Below are 24,887 nucleotides of genomic sequence, written 5' to 3' on the forward strand. Positions count from 1 at the left end.
CCAATTGTGATACTTATTTCGAAGCCAGCGAAAATTCCAACAGATCTTAGCAACTTTCTACATATATATCATTAACGCCAACAGTTTGCAAGCTTGCTGAAAAAATACTTGCCACACGATTCTCGGGGTGGCTTGAACATCACTGTTTCTACCACAAGGCCGAAAGTGGCCTTGGACCATGTGTAGGCACAGATGTCTTGGTGTCCTCGGTATTAACATCCCCACGCAGCCACAATTTACGCACCGTCCTCGCCATTGACGTCGAGCAGCCTTATGATAATATCAGTCATGCTGCCATTCTGAATTAAATTGACATGTTTCATTTACCACTTAGAGTATGCAATTTTTTAATTCTTTCCTTGAAGACAGACAATTTGCAATACGCCTCATTTGCGATGCCATAGGATTGTTCGCCCTCTTGGCGGCGCACCTCAGAGATACGTGTTGCCACAAACATTATTTAATATTGCATTTATCTTCCTTGCATGGCCGTTGCATAAAGTTTCTTATGGTGAATTCATAATATACGCTGTTAATATTGCCGCGAAACATTCAAAACTGTATTTGTTGTTTTTCAACAGCCGCCGGCATACAGGCTTCTCACTCTGATTCTGGATCGCGTATCAGTTCCATAATCTTTGTTTGTTAATGCTCGATGTTGCGAGTCACACCTTTATCGGTTTCGTTGTAGCGCAAGATGCACCGAGATCTATCTCGAAGCTTCCGGTCACTCGTGCGTCTTTCCACAATGTTCCAGCCCGTGCTGGTAGCTGTTTGCAACGTTATCTAGATTGTTCTGTGCAGCCTTTAAATTGAGCGTTGACGAGTGTGATGAGCATTCTTTGTTCGACGATCGACCAACACGTTTACTGCTATCGCCGCCGCCGAGTTGCTTAGTTCTTTTGCGGGCGCAAGTCAGCTCAATAAAGAGGTAATTTCAGTACCATCAAGCCTGTGTCTTCATTTGTGTCATCGACGCTGGTCACCACCACGTGACAATATCATGGCGAGGAGCGTACAGAACGACCTATTTACTCAGTCCGCTGCCCTGCAATTAACGTAAGGTATTACGTCTTATATGCTTCTTCCATTGGGCGTAAACTTTCCGCCAGTAAAGTTATGTTTATGTCAGATCCAAACCGCTGACGGCGTCGTAAACTAACTGAAACAGCTGTTCGTCTGCTCCTGTCCGGAACCTCACTTGAAGAAATTACAGCAGTAAAAATATTAGGTTTTACAATTCATGAATCGGGAGCTGAAACTGCATGTCTGTCTCGGGTGAAAAAACTCATTAAAAGTGTAGAATTCCTAGTTTTTCTTTGTTAGGTTAGTCAAACGTTTCACTGTACAGCGAGCACCACGGAGCGATGCTAGCAAGGTCGCACCACGATACTCTTTTACTGCGCGTTACTCGTTCAGGCGGCAGGGCCGCGCACGCAGGAGCCTCAGTGGAATGACACACACACGTTCGGTAACGGTTACGAGACTGATTTTATTTTACAAGAGTCGGACAGTACTGGAGATGAGAAAAACATGAAAGCAGGAAAGGGGGAGAAGGAGAGGACTGTCTCCTGTGGCTTCGGCATGCTCAGGCCAGATTCAGACGTGGCAAGTCACTGGTCTTTGCGGGGCAGGAGTGGGCCATCTGCAGCTTCGGCTCCGGTTTCGTTTGCGCGTTCGAAGTGCGGACCATAATTCCTGGAAGCCATTTTGTGTTCTCGTTTCTTCTTCCTGCGCTCGTTTAGTGCCCCTTATGTGTAGCATTTTCTAAGACACGTGTATCTCCCATTTTCTACAACAGGGTCTGCGTCTGATCAGAGGCATTGCTCCAAAAACGGGCGACGCCCGCTCATATGTTGCACGAGAGTTGGGGCGGGCAGTGGTGCGACCGCGACTTGGTTATCGAGCCCAGTTACAATATTTGACAAGGGCATAATAAGATCGACTTGATGCTGTAAATCGAGAGGCAATGAGGGTCATTACGTGCCTTCCTCGCATAACACAATTCGGTACACCACTAAAACGCACAGCTTAACACAATACATGAACTGGTGCAGTGACAACGTGATGCTCGCAGGGATCAGGCCACCATATCTCACGCAACGTGCGCTCTCATAGCTTATGCTTCATCGAATTCAATTCTACCACTCCCACTGTCAGTTCTTCCTCCTTGGCGTTTTGCGCACCTTAGTATAACAAACCCATGGATTTACGACAACAAAGAACACAGGAATCGGCGTCATCATTTCACAACCGAATTATGGAAGAAGAAGCCTGCTTGCAGCAAGGTTCCATTGAAACTTACGTTGACGCAAACATCCCGGCCTGCGAAATGACAACTGCAGTTTACTGCCCTTGCAAGTCTCCCCTAAACGAGCCATAAACTTTTCTATTATCCGAAACTTCATCTTATTTTTTGTGCGGAGCTGCTTGCTGTGCAAGCGGCGCTTCGATCTGTGACCGCCATCTCCATGGTTCTGACGGCCAGTATTTTAATACACACTGATGCCCTCCGGGTGACAAAGACGCGTCAGTAGGAACCCACAAATCTGCCAAGACATACGCATTCTAGCCGCACGCATACCGCAGCTAATTCGAATTGAATAGATTTCGCGTGATCTTATAAAGCCATGCGTATTTTCCGACCCGCCTTTCCACATCAATATCGTCATCGCCAAAACTAAAATTGAGTAATGCCACGCCCCTTTTAAAATGAAAGCAGCACCTTTGACGTCGCACACTTTGTCTCGTACTTACGTGTAGAGTAAGCCTCCCCCGCGATCGACCCCTGCACGCGCTTTGAAGCGTTCGAGTTAGGCAGCCCCAACACCTACAGTGACTTAAAAGTGGCCTCAATTTCAAGATTTCAGTCCCCATCATGCTTGCCTCGTCTGCAAGTTCCGAGATATAAAAGCAGATATCACAATCTACTGTGGGAATATCCAACACTGAAGCCGATGCGGATCCGACACCTGGTTACAGCTGGCCTATCCTCCGTCATATGCCGCTTTGAAGCAGGGACTGCATCATCGTTAACTTCTAGACTGCATTACATCAGCCAATCCCTCTGTACGTTTATTTATCCATACCCTTCATCCTTCGCATCCTTCATATGATTCCTTTTATACCCCGAAGAATTAAACATCGCAAATAACTACACAAGAAAGAAATTAAAGATTAAGGGAGAAGACGCGCGTAGCAACAGCCGTCGTACGCCAACGAGGCGAGGTGGTGGCTGGTGCAATGATGGCCTATAGCGGGTGCAACCACCGGTGGTAGGCAGGATCCCGCCGTAAGCTGCCCACGCCTGACATTCAAAGCCCCATGGAACCAGGAGTAGCCATCCCTACACCCACCCTGCAGTCGTTATTGCGACTGTATGCAGAGGGAAAAAAATACACTGTCCCGCTACAGGCTCTGTGGCTCAGTTACCTCCATTGACTGGTGTGGACATAGAAGAAAATAGAGACGTTTGAAAGAAAAAGAAGAGGGAGAGAGAATGACACGCGTCGCAACAGCAGTCATCCGCCACCGAAGCGGTAGTGGGCGTAAGGAAGGCCTCCTGGAGGGGGGTGTAGTGGCTGCTTCTGGTCTTACGGGGCTCGAACTGGTAGGCCTCTGCCGCTTGCGGCATATCCGACAGCCACTGTATCCCCCATTACGAGCCCCATAAGGTCAGAATTAAGCGGCTGCACATGCCGCAAGCAGCGTATGCTTGCCGTTCCAAGCCCGAGAGCCAGGAGCACGGAGCGTTCCGGGTGCCACTATAAAATTACTTGTTTAAACCAGCATACAACTGTTAGTCAAGTTATATGCCAGTTTTCGGCCGACATGAAAGCAGTCTTCGTACGTACCTTCAATGATGTACATGTTCAGCAATCGCCGATATCCTTGTGGAATCGCGGACACAATATTCAGTCATATGATTTCTCACTGCTCACATCATACGCCATTAAGTTGACTGATAGCCAGCTACCGTTTCACTGAAGCAATTTTAGTGAAAACCTTGGCTGCCCAAATAATACTCTCGCATAGCCATACGAAAGCAGCCCTAGTTGAGTAAAGGTACTTTTTATTATCCATCCCTCTATATTACCCACATAGGCCTAATAGGCGACACATTTTTAACAAAGCACTCCAGAATATCCCCTGAAACTAAGGTGCTAGCACGGTGCGAGACAGGCCTTGGCGCTAGATAATATTTTTAGGGCGTAAAAGAATAGATGGTTTACTAACAGGATGTTCTTAGGCTGTTAGAAGTATCCATACTTCTTACGAAGAATGATGTTCTGCTGTATCAAAGAATATGCCTAGTTTAATATTAAATAGTCGCAAGCTGGTCGGCGTCACCCTGCAATGCACTATGACAAACGAATGTACAAGCAGCAAAGAAACGTTCCTAATGTTCACTGAAAATCCATTATCATAAAGAAAATCCCTTTGCATGATTCAAAAGTATTACGTTTTACCAAATAAATTTCCGCAAGAGTTGTCGAGCTAGTTTGGCTTCAATCTTGCAGTGCCATGAAATATTATGCGGATAATGACAACATAAAGAAGACCAAAAACTGCGCTGGTCCTGTTGTGTCTGCACTCTTCATATCGTCCTTTTTGTGCATAACATTTCATCTCATCACAAGATGTGCAAATGCATGCAAACCCTAAAAGCAGACTTCACGCTGCGCGAGAGATCTCAAAAATGTCTAAATGGTTTAGAACCACAGGTGCACACTGATCGTTAAAGCTGCACACCTGTACGAGAAGAATCAATGCAATTACACATAGGGAGCACCGAAAAACATATCAGGACGTGCAAGAGCTTCAGCGCAAGTGTATTATACGGCGCTATAGGGTTAAGGCAGTGGCGTCGGATTGCGGATGGATATATTCACGAGGAGAAGTTAACGCCCTTTATCTCCAATTAAAGAAAGAATAGTTTTAAAAATAAATATATAAAATTCTGCCTGTTACCCTATCTGTGTGCAGTTGTTGTATTTGTGTGCAATATGCATAAACTCGCCCGGAAAGAATTTTGAATATAGAAAGAAGTTAATTCAAAAATGCTAACTTGCTTGTTGCCAATCATATCTTTCCTTGAGCTTAGAACGACTTTTACCGCAGCAGAACCAAGCACTCGTGCGAGGCAAATATTGCACCTGTCGGAAAATTGGTGACTGTCTATACCTTCATGTATATTCCCACTAAAATTGTATATATCATCATCACGAACAGCCACGTTTTATTCTATATGTAAATACTGATTTGGGATATATTTGTTTGTTAATGTATTTTATGTGCACTTTCCTTAGTTTGTTATCATGTACATTTCCTGTTGTCGCAGATTGCCTGCGTCGCAGGGGTGTTCAATAGTCATTTAGATCGTTAAGCGTGTTTGCTGTGCCTAGCCGGTAGATTGAAGCTTAGCGCCGTCCCTGCGTGTTTCACGTTAGTAGCGTCCGGTGATTTCGTCTCCATGGCGCCCTCAACGCTGTGGAATCCTTTGAAGACTGGTTGTCGACATAGACGTCCCCGCGGGAACCAGTTCCGAGACCGTCGTCGACGCGGCGGAGTGAATAGTGGGTTTACCTGAAGTTTACTGCGTCCAGCATATAGGCGCCCAATCTACTTAAGTCACAGTGAAGAGCATGGCTTCCATCTCCCTAATTGTTGACGCCGGCTGCCTCGTCATTGGCAGCGAGCTGATACCAATCGGCCCTGTTGGGCCTTAAGTTACCACCGTGGCCTGCATTTTACTGCCGTCTTACGTTTCAAACGAAACGCTCGTCCAGGTTCTGAGCCAACATGGCAAAGTCCTGTCCGTCCCTGCGGGCCAGATGGGCTCCGTAAGGGTGTTCTGACTGGAACGCGATACGTGCGGATGGAGATGTCGGCCACGTCACCAGTACCCAACTACTTACGCGTCGCTAGACATCGCGTAACCTTCGACTACAAAGGTATGCAGCGTGTTTGCCGGCGATGTGGTTCCTCGGACCACTTTCGGGTGCAGTGTTCAGCGCCTTCTTGTGGACGCTGTGGTGTCCACGGTCACCAAGGCGATAGCTGCACCCTGCCGATGCTGCAGTGATGACCACCCGACGGTGACGTGCCCGGTGCACAGTTCCTACTCGGACGCAGCGGCAAGTGCGCTTCTTCCGCTTGCAACCAAGAAGCCTACAGTGCCGGCCCCATTTGCCAAGCCAGCCACCAAAGTAGTCGTTAGCAATTCCCAAAAGGAAATTCGTAACTTTGATGCAGGTCGTATATCCCGACAGGCACACACTATCCTGCGCCCTCTCCCCTTACCGTCTACACCTCGTCTTCTCATATGGACTCCCGCCCATGAGGCGCTCAGCGGAAACGCACAGGCGCATGCTCTAGCCCGAGAACTCAGCTATCGGGCGGAGCACCCTCCTCAGCCTGCCGCTTCCTATGACACTCCCAAAGAACTGATTTACGCTTTGTTGCATACACGGACATCCTCGAGCATTATTGGCTCGAACGGTGTCTTTACCCCCCTGCACACCGGGAACTATCCCGGCGCGAGGCCGTCCATCGGCGATAAATACGAAGAGGAACATTTCCAAACCCATGGCTATACAGGAATATTTTCCAAAATCTTATTGCACCTAGTTGCAATCACTGCTCACAACCGGCCACATTCATTCACATGGTGTGGGCATGTACACGACACAATGCAGACAATACAGCTACAATGGATGCGTGGGAGTCTCACTTGCGTACCACCGATCTCGCCCAACAGCGCCAGCCCATTTTGCGCGCATTGGAGGCCTCAGAGTTCCAAGGGATCCCTGCTGACCTTCTCTAACCAGTGCAACCAGTCTTTCGGATGGTTCCCCTTCTTTGGGAGTAAATAAAGAGCTTATCAGCATTAGCGGCGCACCGCGTGCTCGTTTCTCGCTTCTCATTCGCACGTGTGCTGCATCGAGCTGGCGGCGCTCGATTATTTTTCTGCTACTTCGCTTCTTTTATATGGCTTCTACCTACCTCTACTTCGCGCGTGCGGTATTCTCAAAGGTGGAGAGGTGGCAGCTGGAGAGAACCTCTGTGCACAGTCTCGCAGTCCACGTGTAAACAATAGCACACTACCACATGTAAATATGCAGAAAGCACTTATAGAGCAAGCGCTGTGTATCACTAAAAGCATATTTTCACAATGAATGGTAGCTCAGATATCGATTAGGAGTGGGCAAGACCCCTGAAAAAACTTTGAAGGCACTTAAGTATTATCAGCCGTGGGACAGCCATAACATAACACCTCTATCAAAGTAATGTGTATGGGGGATCTTTCTACGACATTATCCTACAGGTCTCTCTATTCGCTGGACTGGAACCTAGCATTTTCCCTCTCAATATAGCAGACTTGCTAATCGGTGTATTTGCAGGTCGCAGCTGCATTTTCTTGCACCGGCATTGGTGAGAGACAGCGTGATATGTACCGGTGCGGACAAAAGTAAACAGAGCACCCTATTTATTTCTAAACGTTTTCACGTGTCCTTTAAATGAACCCGGCAGTCGTGGAATGTGGAAACAGGTAGTAAAAACCAGTGCGCTTTCACTTCAACAAATAATCTCTTTCTTATCTTTAATACATAACGCGGGATTGTAATTTGAACTAAAACCCGTGCTCTCTTTACTTATGTCCGCACATTTACGACGAAGCTGGGTTCTACTATGCCTGACATAAAATGCTTCAAAATATATCGTTGTCATTACTTAACTCCTTTAAATCAAATGCTAACAATTTCGCTGAATAGAGTCCGCCAATCTTTGTAGAGCAAATATATGAAATCCGAAAACAACTCTCCGGGCTGGATGACAACATGCGGAAACACATGCAACAATTATTGCAAGTTGTTTCACAACATTTGAAAATATAAACCCAAAGCGAAGGCTTCAGAACGATTTTTCGTTATCACTTAGACACCATAGCCACATTGCGAAGGAGCAAGATGCTGCTCTTCGAACCCATGATCATTGACTGTTTTCATGAAGTGCAGTGCCTTGTTACCCACTTGTCGAAGAGAGCTATGCAGCTATAATTAGGAAGTATTCAACAATATAATTTCACTAATATTTCGGACGATTGGTAACTTTTATTAGAGCAAGAGTAAAATCAATTCATCCCATCATTATAAATGCTGGACTAATACTTCAGTACACGTGCCGGCTTCGTAAATTAAGTCGTCGGGCAGCAGTTTGGCCAGGCGGTAACATGGGGACCGTTGAGGGCAGTGCCTTTAGGAGGTGGACATGTGTAAGTAAGCATTAGAGAAGACTTACTTTCTATCATAGTCTACTTTTCCTCAATAATTCGTAGGACAAAATATGCGATGGATCCAGCAAAAAACGTAGTTTTTACTTCTTATACATGAATATTAATTATAGAATGACACTAAATGTTGTGATATATTCGCTGGAAGAAAGTAGTCTTCGCGGCAGACTTCAGGACCTTAATACACTTGTTTCTCAACGGCTCAAAGGTCTCTTTGAGCCGTTTTTTAGCATGGAGATTACGTAAATTGGTGGGGAACGAGCTGTTATTCTCTACGGATTCATTTATACAAAGTGGTTTGCAGTTTTAATGGCATTTTCGCTGTATTGTTTGGTGTTGCCTATGAGCGTTATATTCTGCTCACTAGTGAGAATGTGACCATGAAATCACAACTCACCCTGTTAATATGACGCGTTTCTTTGCGGACTTGCATTCAGCTTTTGCGCAAGGGTACGTGTAGTAAGCTGTGTGATTGTCAGCAATGTCCATTCCATTATGGTGGCACCAACCTTAGAAAACGAAGCCAAACACGTTGGAGGGCGGTTAACGTCATAGCTATAACATCAACAATGGCTGCTAAAATATTTCGTTCCTATTATACTATGTGGACGACCAGTAGTACTGAATTATCGAATATTCTACTTTACTGGGGTCAAGTGGAAGCCGCTAGCTCGAAATCGTGCCAATTTTAGCAATATGAAACGGGCCTTCGACCTACAGCGGGCATATAGTTACGCTGAAAATCATGATTTTGGGACAGGTTCTTGTTCATTTGAGGCCATGAAAGCTTTCCACGAACACTTTGCGGTCACAGCTAAATGATACGCTTACTTTCCTCTAGTATTGGTGCGAGGCCCTGCTCTAGAGCAATGAACTACACAATTACACAAAAAAGACAGAATGACAAATTGCGTTCACTGCAACCAGCTCCCCAAGTCTTTACAACCACCATCAGGCACTTCTTTCGCAAAAATGAAGCCATTTTTGCTGTTTCGTCTACTCACTGTTACTGGCAGTTTTTTTACGTCCACGCTGCGTGTGTCTGCATTCACCAAAGAGTATGGTCGTGAATTCTTCGTTCATTTATGTCTAACATTTCGTCTGCGAGATGACGGGAGGACCGCGAACAGCACCTCACTGTTTCGTATTAAAAGTGTTTAGCCTTTCATGGATTGACTGTCTCATTAAAATACTAAAATTTTCTTTTATGGCTTGCGCTTGGTGTTAGCTTGAGGCACATTTTGGGCTTTAATTGTGCAATAGGGGCTCCATGCGATGAGCAAGATGTAGACCACGCAGCATATATACCATTGGTAAAGGAAGCACAGTATAGGAAAAAATGATACATTTTAATAATTTCATAGAAGCTAGGAACTGGGCAAGAAAGAACAAGCTATATAGGAATAATAATGACCCCAAGGGCGCCCATGGTGTCGCTTTTTCTCGCATGTCTCTTGTCCTGCCATCGCAATGTCCTATCGTTAGCAGCAACGAACCAACTAGCCACAAGAATGATATGCTACAGCATATTTTCTGTAGAAGTTCAAAATGCTGTGCAGACCTACTACAACAGTGATATTTTTGAATTTATTACTGTGGTAAAATGAAATTTTAATCTCCACTTAGTTGTGTCCGGTGCAAATGGAAAATTGGAGTTAATGTTACTTTTGTCTCTTTAGAGACGCTTCAAATTACATCAATTTTCCGCTTGTTCTAAATAGAGCCACATTTCTGTCATTTAAATGTGTTGTGTTCTTCGCGTATTTGTTGACTGATTAGTTCTATGAGCAACGATCATATATTTACCAATGAAGCTGGTAAAATGGATCTCTAGAATTAAGCACCGCCAAATTCTTTAGCGCTTTTTTGCAACTTGCATATTTTGACTGCATAATGACTTGCATGGAGTTCACTTCTTTCCCACCTCCATGGGCAAAGCAAAGATCACAAAATACTTACTAAAATATATATTTTTCGTGTTATACGTGAATGATATGACTCTGTGTGAACAATACGTCCGAACATTTTTCGCTTACATGAAGATGTAAAGTGGCTGTTGTGAACTCTGAATCCTCCATCGCAACGTGTTTATCAAAATGACAGAAGCGAAGCCAAGCACATCCAAAGTGCGCAAAAATGGCAGTGCAGCATGAAACAAGAAAACAATTCGCTCGGATTGCTGGCATATGGAAAATACTGCAATTTGAGCAAAATCCAATTTCTAGTGGGTAAATATGATTGAATTTTTTTCGATTATGTGCACAGATTCCATTTAATCAGAAACGTATTCTACTTCCCTCATTTCGCGGTAGAAGCTGGAACGTTACGGCGTGCCACTGTCTCCTTAAGGGGAGAAAGCTTTCTTCTCCTTCACTGAATTCAAGGTATATATACAGAAGGAGGTTTATCAGACAATTGTTGGGAAATAACCTTTTTATGTTATGCAAGAATCAATGCTTCGTGGATAACTGTTATGCGTCTTAGAAAGCCGAAGTAATATCTTATATTTAAGCGAAATTGATAGGAGAGATGAACTCAGCTAATCTCTATGCCAAGGCAGTCTGCTGAATTTATCCAAGATAACTATGTTTGCTATATCCTTACTTCGTCTGTGGGCGAAACGTCGAGCAGAGACAAGGAAAATTGCAAGCAGCTGCTGTGAAATAGAGCATTACATGATGTCATTTTCTTGCTATTTTACACCTAATAGTCATTTACAACGGAATAATATTTACATATAATAATTTATGCGAGCTTTATATTTTTACCTCTCTATGAAATTTGTGGTATTGAGAGGGGGGTTTTACTACGTTTTAACATGATAATCGCCCTACGTTGCATGGCAAACGACACAAGTGCACAGCCAGTCTAGGCCTCCACAAGCAAACTCGAGCAACGCAGCGGCACTACTTCGTCGTTCTTATTCTCGTCTTCGTGATATCTTCGCCTAGTGCATCCTCGTCTTCGTAATATCCTCGCATAGTTCACTACAATTTCCACCGGAGCGAAGAGCAGCCATCCTGGTGAACCATGGTGGGGGCAAGAAGAGCGGATCGTAGCACGTTTTGAGCCGGATCTCGTGAACAGTTTCGTGGCCGCGATGACGCTTGTGCGAAGAGGGAGTGAGTGACTTCACGATGTAGTTCACAGGGGAGGTTTGGCGGACAATGCGATAGGGGCTGTGGTGCTCGGTTCGAAATTTTGATGACAATACCGGTTGGTTGCCAGGAACCCAGAGCCAAACAAGGGATCCTGTAGAAAAAACGTGTGGCATCTGATCTTTGTCGTGTCGATGCTTTTGGAGGCCTTGAGATTCCGATGTAAAACTCCGGGCCAACTGGCGACATTCCTCCGCATGCTTGGAAACGTCTGAAAGGAGAGTCCACTCGGAGGCGTCGGGACGATATGGTAAATTAGTGTCCATCGTGGACGACGATTCACGCCCATAAAGGAGGAAGAAAGGGCTAATGCAGTGGTTGAATGCGTGGCGGTGTTGTAAGCGTACGTCACGAAAGGAAGAGCAGCGTCCCAGTTAGTATGATCGGCGGCAACGTACACCGTGAGCATATTTTCGAGAGTACGATTGAAGCGCTGTCAGCCCGTTAGATTGAGGGTGATATGTTGTGGTGGTCTATGTATGATGCGACATTCGGTCAGTAGAGCTTGAACGACGTTGCAAAGAAGGCGCGTCCTCGGTCACTCAGCAGCTCTCGTGGCGCACCGTGGCGAAGAACAAAATTATGTAGCAAGAACAGGGCAACTTCACGGGCAGTAGCGGCGGGTAAAGCGACGGTCTCGGCATACCGGTTGAGATGGTCGATGCCGACGACAATCCACCGGTTCCCAGAGACCGTGCAGAGAAGTGGCCCGTAAAGGTTAACGCCAACGTGGTCAAAAGGGCGGGCCGGGCATGGAAGTGATTGTAAGGGGCCAGAAGTACGAGGTGTGGATGACTTCCGGCGCTGGCGATTCAGAAGCGGGCGTAATTGCGAATATAACTGTACATGCCGCACCAATAGTAGCGTGGAGAAATTCTTTGAAACGCCTTGACTACAGTAGGATGGGCACACTGAGGGTCGGCATGGAAAGAGGCGCAAAAGTCATGTCGTAAATGGCGGGGAATGTTCGAGAAGCCACCGTCGACCATCAGGCATATAATTGCAGCGGTAGAGAAGACCGTCTCCTAGGGTAAAGAGTGGTGCTTGACGGCGTAAAGTTCGAGAAGGCGCAGCAGCGTTAGAAGTGGACACAATGTCGGTAAGAGATGCGAGCCACGGGTCTTTGCACTGCTCCGCAGGCATATCAGCGATGGTTAGAGACGAGAGGACGGGATCAGCCGCCGTGGAGCAAGCAGGCTTGTTGGAGAGGGGAGAACGAGACAGAGCGTCGGCGTTTATGTGTTTACGGCCAGAGTGATATATAACGCGGATGTCAAATTCCTGAAGGCGGAGAGCCCATCGTGCGAGGCGGCCGGACGGGTCTTTAATAGACGACAGCCAACATAACGCGTGGTGGTCCGTGACGACGTCAAACTGGCGACCGTACAGGCAGGGTCGGAATTTCGTTAGTATCCACACAATTGCCAAACACTCCTTTTCCGTAACTGAGTAGTTGCATTCAGCTTTAGTGAGGACACGACTCGCGTGCGCGATGACGTATTCATGAAAGCCGTTTTTCCGTCGTGCCAAGACAGCTCCGAGGCGAACGACACTCGCATCAGTATGGATCTCGGTGGGTGCTGTCGGGTCGTAGTGGCGAAGGATTGATGGCGAAGTCAAATGACAGCGCAATGCGGTGAACGCTTCGTCGCACTCGAACGACCACGTAGCTAAGTCACTGTTTCCCCAGAGTAGCTTCGTCAGGGTTGCAATTATACAAGCAAAAATCCGCACGAAGTGCTGAAAATAGGAGCATAGCCCTATGAAGCTTCAAAGTTGCTTGAGCGAGAGCGGCTTAGGAAACGCCGCCACTGCGCGCAGTTAGGCCGGATCAGGGCGAACACCTTCCTTAAAGACGACGTGCTCTAAAATAGTCAACTTCCGTGCACCGTAGTAACACTTCTTGAGATTCAGTTGCAGGCCGGCGTCAGTAAGACAAACCAGAACGTGCCGCAAGCGCTCTAGGTGCGTAGCGAAGTCGGTGAAAAAGAGAACAATGTCGTCCGCGTAGCAGAAGCAGATGGGCCACTTGAACTTCCGCAAGATGTTATCCATCATCCTCTCGAATGTGGCGGGTGCATTGCACAGACCGAAGGGCATCACATTAAATTCATATAGACCATCCAGAGTCACAAATGCGGTCTTCTCTCGGTCACAGGCGGCCATTGGCACTTGCTAGTAACCGGAACGTAAACCTAGAGACGAAAAGTACTCGGTACCTTGGAGGCAATCAAGAGCGTCGTCTATACGCGGAAGGGGGTCATTGTCCTTGTGGGTAATTTCGTTGAGGCGCCAGTAATCGATACAAAAGCGACACGAACCATCTTTCTTCTTTACTAGCAGCACTGGTGAAGACCAGGGGCTTTGAGATGGGCGGAGTACACCACGTTGTAGCATGTCCTCAACATGCTCATTGATCACGCGATGGTCTGCCGCTGATGCACGATAGGGGCGCTGTCGAAAAGGCGACTTAGACCCGGTCTGAATGGGATGTGCGGCTGTGGAAGTGCGGCCGAGAGGTTTGTGCGCGGCGTCGAAGGCGAGCTAAACGTCTCTAAAAGGGCCACAAGCTGCCTCCGGTAGGTGGAACGAAAAGCGCCATCGATGGCGGATCGGAAGAAGTCGTCTGGCAACGAATCAGGCGTCGGATCGCACTCCAGAGCATCGATGTAGTTACTACGCTAGGTCTCTGAGGCGTCCAGGTCAGAGAGAAGGTGGGCTGGTTGAAGAGGACTGGGAGAATCCCCAAGTAGCAGGGTAATCGGGCGCGTTGAAGCCATCGTGAACATCTACAAAAGCAGACGGCAGCGGCAGGTGCTTGCGGTGGATGAAGGATGCAGATGGCGTAAATAGAACACTAACGGCTTACAAAGCAGGACACGAAAGAGGGACAGGGACACAAGCCCCACTGTTTGCACTGCAAGTTGAGTGGGCGCGGCGAAGCGATTGGCATCATGTCGCTTACCACGAAATTCTTTTTCACAACACAGGTTCTCCTGTGTGTGATCGCCGATTCATCAACTGTCAACGGCATGTGTACACGGCCAAAGGTTTCAAGCTGCACTGTGGACACTGCCTTTTCTGCGCATCCTCCGTTCCTGGCCAGCAAACCGGATACTTTTCTACCCGACATTCGCACATCCGTTACGTCGACACTGAACCCAGCTATAAAAGAGCCTCCACAGCAGTTCTTCGGCAGTGGGCGCGGCGAAGCGATTGGCATCATGTCGCTTACCACGAAATTCTTTTTCACAACACAGGTTAGTTGTTCCTTTTCAAAAGTTCGTTCTGGCAACGAAATTTTTCTTGTTGTTGTGCCGTGCCCACGCACTTATATGAACCTGGTGTATGTATTTTACTTCATGTGCAAAATGCTACTCTGCGGCGATGTTGAGCAAAACCCTGGACCTTCAGTCGAAGATATGTTTCAGTGTATTTTGGAAGGTCAGACTCGAATCTTTAAAGAGCTTGAATCCATTAAAATCTGTGTGTCAGAAAACGAGCAACTGTTGCGTGATGTCGATTCTCGGTTGCGTTCTTTAGATGGACAGCTGAAACAAATGCATGTAAAGTCCCCTGAGATTGCCACTTTAGAAAATTCTACCGCTTCCCTTCAGAGCATTATTACTTGGCAAAAGGACAAATTAACGGATCTTGAGGACCACAGTCGTCGCTCTAACGTTGTTGTGTATGGCATTGATGAATCCCCGGATGAAAGTGAAGAAACACTAAGAACTAAGGTGATTTCGGATGTATTTGGTGTAAAACTGGGCGTCCAGTGCACGTCCGTCGCTCGCATTCACCGTCTTGGGTTCAGCGGAACTCGCAGACCAGTCATTGCGTACTTCCAAGATTTTAATGAAAAACAAGCCGTCTGGCGGAACGTAAGCAAGCTGAAAGGTAGCAATATATACCTACAAAACGATTACAGCCAGCACACGCTGCGCAAACGCAAACTGCTTTGGGAAAGCTCGAAGGCAGAAAGAGATAAGAAACAAAAGGTGTATCTTGTTTATGATAAGTTGAAAATTGACGGTAACCTGTTCGGTTGGGGCGAAGTTAATAACACACGCGTCGCGCTTCCTTCTCGGAACGCCGTAGAGACATGACGGAATGCATCCACTGCGCCCAAAGAATTACGGGCAGTGAACTTGAATGCACAGAGTATTGCCAATAAAGTTGACCAGCTTGAGTTTCTCATTTTGGCCCATGATCCCCACATAATGATAATTACCGAAACTTGGTTGCATGACGGCATTACTGACAGTGTTATTGTCCCCGCGTCACATAAAATGTTCCGAAGAGACCGACCTACCCGTGGTGGGGGCGTAGCCGTCATAATAAAAAACTGTTTGAATGGCACTGTTCTTAACCAGATAGATGATCATGAGAGTTTATTTGTTAGGGTAAACTGCTGGGGTAGTTTGTTCACAGTCTGCGCAGTGTACAGACCACCATCTGCCTCCCCCGATTTCTTGGTTGAGCTGTATGATCATATGTATTTGTTCAAAGATGACCGCCTTATTCTCGCTGGTGATTTCAACCTTCCTTTACTTGATTGGGCTAACCCTGATTGTGTTTTTAATGATTCAACCAACCCTCTTTTGAATATTATGCTGATGTGTGATTTGGTGCAGACTGTCTCTGACTTCACTAGAGAAGTGGGTAACGCTCGTTCAATTCTTGATTTGGTATTTGTCAGCGCTAGTTTATCTGAATACAGTGTGTATGTTGACACGGCTATCTCTGATCACAAAAGCGTTCATTTGTCTTTGCTGCTTGATGCCCAGAAAAACCATAAGATAGCGAACAATAACACTGTAAAAAATTTTTCACGTGCCAATGATCTTGCGATCCTAGACAAACTCTGGGATTTATGTGATAACCTGCCTAGCGACGTCACAGCATTATGGACTACACTTAAGGACACTATTCACTTTTGCATTGAAAATTTCGTTCCCAACCAGCGTGTACGTACAAATAAGCCTAATCCGTGGATTACTAGAGAAATCATTCATTTGCATCGCAAAATTAAACGCACTAAACGAAGCGGTCATAAAACTACCTGTTTTCGCACTCTGAAAACTCAGCTAGCTTCTAAGCTTTCCGAAGCAAAAAAACACTACTTTTCGCAGGCACTGCCCAAATTCTTAAGAGAGAGCCCTGAGAAGTTTTGGCGTTACCTACGTGATTCTAAAGATGAGGTAAAACAGCTATCTATTGACGGCATGGTCTCGGAGATTCCTGTGGATATTGCAAATCACTTCAATAGTTTATTTCACTCTGTCTTTGCCTCGAGTGATCAAGATTTGGAACTGCAGGTATCTGGATCTGATATATCAGGTGACTTTATAAGCTATGAAGGCGTACTAAACATGCTGCTAAACTTAAAAACGAAATCGGCAGTGGGGCCTGATGATATCCCTAATGAGTTTCTGCGCCGTTATTCCGAACCATTAGCCAACATTTTAACTCGCCTCTTCGAACTTTCATTAAAAGATTCTGTTGTCCCTGATGACTGGCGCTTAGCTCGCGTTGTTCCAATTTTTAAGAAAGGTGATCGTTTGAACGTTAACAATTACCGTTCCATATCGCTAACTTCAGGTACCTGCAAGCTTATGGAGCATGTTATATCTAAATATCTTATGTCATTTCTGGAAAAAAATAACATCCTGTCTCCCTTTCAACATGGTTTTAGAAGAGGCTTATCTACGGTTACACAGCTCGTCACTACAGTGCATGAATTCGCTTCATCGATTGACAATGCTGGACAGGTTGACGTCATTTTTTTAGATTTCAGCAAGGCGTTTGATCGCGTCATGCACAATAAGCTCATCTTTAAACTTCAACATCTTGGTCTTCCAACAGCACTTGTCAGGTGGATTAAAACCTATCTTTCCAACAGAAAACAGTTCGTCGATGTTAAAAAATCTCATTCAGGTATTTTACCCGTTACCTCTGGTGTGCCTCAGGGCAGCGTACTTGGGCCTTTTTTATTCCTTATTTATATCAATGATTTGGTTAACTCCGTAAATACGTCCGAAGTCAGTATTAGACTATTCGCAGATGACTGCATTCTGTTTAAGAAAATTAGCAGCACTACCGACCAAAAATGCTTGCAGTCAAATCTTAATAATGTCCTAGAGTGGTGCACCCTTTGGTCCATGAAAATAAATAGCGACAAATCGGTTCTTCTTCAGGTTACTAACAAGAAAGCGCCATACAGTTTTAATTACGCAATAAACAATCTTCCACTGCTACAGGTGAGCGAATACAAATATCTTGGAGTCACCATTACAAATCGCCTTTCATAGTCCAGCCACATTAATAGCATTTGCTCGTCTGCTTCAAGGAACCTCGGCCTTCTAAGACACAAATTAAAACACGCTCCCTCTGAACTTAAACAACTTGCCTTCAACAAACTAATTCGTCCGAAACTTGAGTATGCTTCCGTCGTATGGGATCCGCACTTAAAAAAGGATATAAGGAAACTTGAAATGATCCAAAGAAAAGCAGTCCGTTTCATTTTTAACGCTTACCATAGCTCTATCTCGCCATCCGTTCTGATGTCTACGAAGAACATATCCACTCTAGAAAGAAGGAGAGCACTTGCAAGGCTTAAATTTCTGTACTCATTTTACTCTAGTCAATTTAATATTAATGCTGCTCCCTATATATCCCCCCTTTCTACACGACAGACACGCAATAGCCACAACCATAACCTTACCCCGTACTTTGCACGCACAAATACGTTCAAAAACTCATTTTTTCCCCGAACAATCACAACATGGAACTCACTGCCAGCAAATGTCTTTTCGGCTCAGGATGCCGCTGCTTTTGAAAAGAGTGTCTTATTGTATGTGTAAACTTAACAATATCATTGCCCTCTGTTTGGTTTTCTTCTTTTATTGTTGCCGGAACGCTGGATTTGCGTAGTGTTTGATTTTATTTTTGCTTTTTGAATGTTGCCCCCCTGCTTGGTCTCTATGACTGCAGTATGTATAAATGTAAATGTAACTCCAATGTGTACGTTTCGATTTCTCGTTCTAACTTGGCCATCTTTCTACGGAGGACACCATTATGCCTTTGTTTCCTCCACCTCCGAAGGAGACTCGCATGTGCTTCCCACATGTGTAACAATCTGCAGTCTGCCGTAGAGCCCTCCTCCTTCGCTGGAACATTTTTTGTGGTACACTTCACGGTCTGCTTGAGTGCCTCAACCCAGGCTCCTAAGTCCTCGATTTCCCCGTTCACTGTGTCATTCCTGAATTTCCGAAATCGGCCCCAGTCCGTCACTCGAGTTCCTTTCACCTTGTCTTTGTGCTTAGCAGCACTAAATATCGTGGAAAGGATAAAGTGATCACTTCCCAGTGGCTGTCCCGTGCTTACCCACTTTGCATCCCTGATACCAATTCACAAATGTGAGGTCTGGAGAGGTGTCGATGCTCACGCTGTTGCCTATCCTCGTATGATCTAGCGGGTTGTTCAACATCGTCCATCGCAGGTCCTGGGCAACCTGCCAAAGTGTATTTCCCTTCGGGCTGGCTCAAAAGTAGCCCCACTAAGGATGAGGCGCATTGAAATCCCCCACCACGATGAGTTGAGACCTAGCCGCAAGCCGTTGCGTCTTTATCAGGAGGTCTGGCAAGCCCACCCCCTTAACTTTTGGAGAAGAGAATACATTAAGAGAAAAGAGACTCTTATCGCCTTTTCTTTTGGGTAAAATCTCCAGCAGGACGTAGTCCTCCCTGCTGCTATCTATGGTATGCTGAATCACTGTGGTGTTACGATGGACTAGCATGGCCGTGAAGACGCTCAATACGCCCCCTCGATCAATCTTTGGTGGTGTAAATGTCTTGAATTCCGGTAATTTAACCGAGCCGCTAGCCTCCTGCAAAGCTATATTGTCCGGCTTACTATTTAGATTTTGTATGTGCAACTGCAGGTTCCCCTTGCCTGTGACGGAAGCTCCTGCAGTTCCACTGCTAAACCTCAATTTGCTGGTGAGGGGCCATGGTGAGGCACTAGGTTCACTAACATCGGCTCCTGGCCGACTACAGGAGGCAATCTAGCCTCTAGCATAGCATTTAGGTGTTTAAACGTACCCATTACTTAGGGCTGGAAACCCCGCAAGTCATTGGTGAAGGCGTGAAGACGCTCCTTAGTCTTGCCTAGTCTGGCTTCGATGCTGTCGACCCGACCTTCCAACCTATCCTGTCTTTCTTCCAGTTTTCCTACTCTCTCCGCAAGGGTAAGCATGTCCCTCCTAAGACTAGTGACTTTAACTCCTCGTTGCGGCGAGTCCGCCGCTGAGGTTTCTGCTATTCTCTTTGCATGAGCTCCCTCATCTGCCGGCGGCAGCCTTTGGACCGTCCCCCGATTCTCCACTCCCATAGCTGTGTTATCGTCCACGCTAGAAGCGTTCGCCTGCGCCGCTTTCTGTGGGGCCTGGGCCAGCAGCGTCTGTACACTTTCTACTCTGCCGGTTTAAGGCGCGCGTTCCATCTCTGCCATCCTAGCTTCCAGCTCACCTTTTTCCTTGTAGCACTTGGACTTCTTCCATGACTGGAACCTTGCCCTCCTCCTTCGCCAGGCTCGGGTCCGGGCAGTGACGGGAAAGAAGCTGACCGGTCCCTTCTCTTGCTATCGCCTCTCGCACCGCTAGATAACCGCTTCCTGGGCCTCGAACGCCGTTCTTCCTTGCCAGTTTGGCTGTTGTCCTCGTTGCTGAGAGAGAGAGCCAGAGAGAGAGAGCAAGGGTCCAGAGATTTTAAACGGAAGTTCGCGAACTGGCCAGTATTCCACAAGGCGAGCGTGCGCTCCCGCGAAAGTGTGTGAAGCCAGCAAGCTGCGTTTGCCCTGGAGTGAGTGAGTGAAAAATTTTATAAAGTATAGTTAAGGGAGGGGGATGTGTAGGTGGGGTCCCTAGTCCGGGACTCCAGAGGCTGCCGCTGCTACCCGCGCACGTGTCACGAGGGCCCGTTGGGCCTCTAGTCCAGAGCTGGATAGGGCAGCCTCCCACCCCTCAATTGTTGGCACTGCATTCGGATCATCTGGAGGTTTGTGTGGGCAGGTCCACACCATGTGGTGCAGGCCTGCCTTTTCCCCGGAATATTTGCATTTGGGGTCGCAGAACCCGGGGTGTATTGTGTTTAAACGGGCTGGTGTGTTATATGTACCTGTCTGTAGATGTCGCCATCTAACTTCCTCCGCTTTGGAGAGCACCTTGGCTGGGGGTGGATATTTTCTGCGAGAGAGTCTGCAGTGCTGTAACCTCTCCGCAATAGTCGCCAGAGGGCCGGGATAGGGCGGTGTGGAGGATGGAGGGGTCGAGTCCCGGGGGAGGAGAGCTCGGGCAGTGGCGTGGGCGCACTCGAAAGGGTATCAAAACACAGTCGCTATCCTGGTGGACGTTTCGCGCGACCTCGTCCGCACAAAGATTGCCTGGTATGCCGCTGTGTCCTAGAAGCCATGAATAGATGATTTCGCGTCCTTTATTGATGGCATAGGGATGATGTTCTTGTATTTACGAGATGAGTTGCTCATGGGATCCACGGCGAAGAGCCGCTTGTAAGGCTTGGAGGGCTGCTTTTGAATTTTTGAAAATAGACGACTGCTGAGGTCTTTACGGACTGATATGCCTAACTGCTACACGAAGAGTGGTTAGCTCTGCAGCTGTCGAATAATTCCGCTGAATTGTTTTAACTTATTTCTATTGTCTTTTCGGGGATGACCATGGAGCTTGAAGAACTACGGCATTCACTAAGCCGTCGATATAGACGTGCAAGCTGTTTCCATGGTGCGCATGCACCATGAAAACAGCTTGTTGACAACCTCCTTGAGGCTTGTCGAAGGCACCTCGAGAATCATCATTTCAGTCATCTTCTTCCTGTTGAGCCGAACCTGGTTGTGCTGGGCATAACATGTCTTCTTCAACTGTTTGGCACACTTTTTGGTGAAGCCGATGCAAAACATTCGCAGCAGGTAGCCATCGGTCGTCCGCACGTCAACTGTTGCCTCATTCAGAATCTGACACTTCTTAACCATAGAACGCAGCTTGTCAGTGGCCAAGTCCATGCCGTGGAAGTTGGTGAGAACGTTGCGCCCCTGTAATTCCTCGGCAATGAGGCGGAACTTTCTGAAGGCATCCTCGCCGTTCGTCAGATCGGCTTGGGACTCCTCGAATACACGTCCCTTCAGGCCTCCGGATGCAATCTTTGTGACTTGTGTGCGGTTGACGAATGTTTTTCCGATGTTCCTGACAGTATACATAGCCGGCGCCTTGACATCATACCAATCTTTGCGTGTGAGCGGGTCTACAATCTTCTTCTTGACGCCCTTCTTTCCGCCTTTCAAGAGCCCCTGTTTTCGTTCTAGTCGATAACCCAGAAGAAAAGACCGCTTCATCTCCCGCTCCGCTAAGACATCAGCTATTGTCTTTATCATTGGAAAATGACGTCCATGTCAAGAACTTTGCATCCAACAGGATTGCACACCTTCTTGTTTCTGGAAGCCTCAGAGAACAATTTCTACAGCAGTTCTACGGTGCGCCAACAGTAGGACATCTCGGCTTCGCACGCAAGTGGCACCGAATCCGGGAGAAGTATTACGGGCTTGGAATAGGTGATGACGTGGGGCCATTAGGTAAAAAAATGCCGTCAGCGCCATCCCCAACTAATTCCTTTCAACAATTAGGAATGAACCTCCTCGTACCCTTTATTCTGAAGCAGCGCACTAGGCAACACACAGACAGGACGAGGGACAAGCACTGAATTTACGAACAAATTTTATTCAGGAGAGCGGCAGAATAAATACAAATCATCTACAACAAAACAAACACAACAAGGGCAGATAAGATGCTGACCTTCCCGGCATCCTCAATCACTGCTTACCTTCGCACATCAAGAAAGTGCAACTCTATCAGATAGCAGAATCGATGCTGTGCTGACACATGAAATCCCCGCATTAGCTAGTGCCTTCGCCTCGACATTTCTCTTCTTATTTTGCATTCATGTTTGGCTAGGATACTGAAATAAAAAAAGATAGGTTTGCAGGCATTCGTAGTCTCTTGAATGCTTCGACAGAAAGCCTGATGTGGTGTTACACACATTATAACTGTGTTCGTGCAGTCTTTTGTTGAGGCAACGGCCTGTTAGGTATCTACAGTCGCGATCAATATGAAGGTGATCGCGCGAGTGTCGACCAGCGGGCGTTTCGAGCTGCATAGCGGCCGATATCGGAACTGCAACGATAAAGATTGCGTTGTCTTTCTTCACTCGTAGGCTCTTCCGGGCTACAGCCGTCACCCCTATGACTACCTCGTCACCGTTTTCCTATGTTTGTTCTCTGGGCTTCGGTATATTGCATTGTATATCATTTATTTTAATTTTTGCCGATAAAGCAGGGGCGGGTTTTTCTGCCCTCACAGGTTATGATAACGCTGTCACTGTTTCTATAGCCCACATGCGCCGGACTAGTAATGCATAGGAAAAAAATGTCACCGGGCGTCCTCACAAGATTACGAAACGTGCGTATCTGTCTGATGACGCGTAAAAAAAATTGGGACTTGCTAGAAGGGAGTGACAGCAGCTCAAGGAACAGCGAAAATAAAGAGGGAAGCTACTCTGATGAGGCCTTGCCACGGAGGGTGATGACGTAACGTGGCGCTGCTCCTTGCCTCGGTCGTCGCTCGAGCGATCACCTTCATATTGATCTCCACTGTACGTTTTCCCAGAAGGCAAGTTTATCAAGTGTGTAACGGACCGCTGGCATGTTACAAATGAATTTTGGTGTTTTATTCTGCACGCGGGACCTGTCTTCTTCTTAGTACTTGTTTTCCTCTTCGAGCTGCCTCATAATCAATGGCACAGAAACTAGCTCAATTATCCGCTTAACTCGGACACTTCCCAACTTCATCGACGGGAAATAGTGGATCATTGTAGCCACTGATATGACCCGGTAGGGCAAAGAAAACGTCTTGCCTAACGGTTCCGCAGCGGAAGTCTGCAAAGTTTTCTCCAACAAATACTCTCCCGACACTGCGCCTCAGAAATGCTTATCACGGACAGAGGAACAGCCTTTACGGTAAAGCTGACGCAATCTACCTTGAACTATGATCATACACCAACGTACAAAAGCGTGCCATCCGCAGACAAATGGTCTTAACGCAAAACGATTGCGGACGCCTCTGCTACATATGTTGGCGCCGAACACTAGACTTGGAATGCCATCCTGTCTTACGTGGTCTTCGCGTATAACATGACTATTTAGGAGACAACCAGAGTGATCCAGATCCAGACAACCAGATACTTGTCTACGGCAGAAAGCCCACAATTACGCTCGACGCGACGCTGCCGAACAGGAATGAAGATAACCCGGCCCGATGTCGCCACATGCCTTCAGCTAGCAGAGAAAGCCGAAGACTCGCGCGGCTGCGCGTAAAAGACCGGCAGCGCACCGGCGTCCGCCGATAGAACTTGCGACGGAGCGACGCAGAGTACAAATAAGGAGATCAAGTTAGGGTTTGGAAACCGATACGCCGTAGCGGGCTGAGTGAAAAGCTCTTGCGCCGGTACTTCCTCCCATACAAATTCCGTCGGCCCATCGGACGGCTAAATATGAAGTCACCTCCGATAGCGCGACCGCAACACAGAGGTGAGGGACGTGCCCAGGATCGTCCTCGTTGTGCACCTAAAGCCTTATTACGCGCGTTAAAAGCCGTAGGCTTTTAATTTCCGATATTTTGTTTATCTGTGTGTGTTTAGTTTGTAAGAATAAAGGTAATGCATTTTAAGTGGGGAGTAATCGCACGAACTATTAAAAAATATGTTCTCTTTATCGACAGCCGCCGGCTTACAGCCTTATCACTGTGATTCCAGCGTGCTGATCGTTTAGCTATCCTTTGTTTGTTCATGCTAGTTGTCTCGAGAAGACGCTTTATCAATTTCTTTTACGTGCAAGATGCGTCGAAGGGTATCTCTATAATTAAAGCCAGTCAATTGTGTTTTGACAATGTTCTAGGTTAAGCTAGTCACCATTTGCGGCTTTATCTACATGTTTCTTCGCTGTGTTTAAATTGCGCCTTGACGTGTGCGACATGCATGATCAATTCGACGACCAAGACCGCTACCGAGTTTAGTTTATTTGTTGGCGGAAGTTAGCTCAACAAAGAGTTGACGTCAGGGGCGCGTAGTCCTGTATTGTTTTTTGGCGCCTACGGCCTTGTCACCACCACGTGAAAAAATATATAAATACACTTGGTCTCTCCGCGTTGGCCTAATGCTTGCTGCACCAAACTCTTTCACCCAAGTGAAAGAGCCCCAACCATTAAAAATGTCCTCGGCTTTCTACTGAGGCGTCTATTATTGCCTGAGTCCAATTGGGATGTCAAAAGCCGCTAAACTAACAAAACAATTCTAGAGGACACTTTGGACTAT

General features: G+C 46.8%; 1 pseudogene; it reads right to left on the reverse strand.

Moving 5' to 3' along the window:
- Nucleotides 1-21,213: 21,213 nt before the first annotated feature.
- On the reverse strand, nucleotides 21,214-21,858 carry LOC146188521 (small ribosomal subunit protein eS1 pseudogene; annotated as a pseudogene).
- Nucleotides 21,859-24,887: the final 3,029 nt, after the last annotated feature.

This window comes from Amblyomma maculatum, chromosome 5, assembly GCF_055883805.1.
Source record: "Amblyomma maculatum isolate TAMU_Amacu chromosome 5, ASM5588380v1, whole genome shotgun sequence".
In the NCBI taxonomy this organism is placed as follows: domain Eukaryota; kingdom Metazoa; phylum Arthropoda; class Arachnida; order Ixodida; family Ixodidae; genus Amblyomma; species Amblyomma maculatum.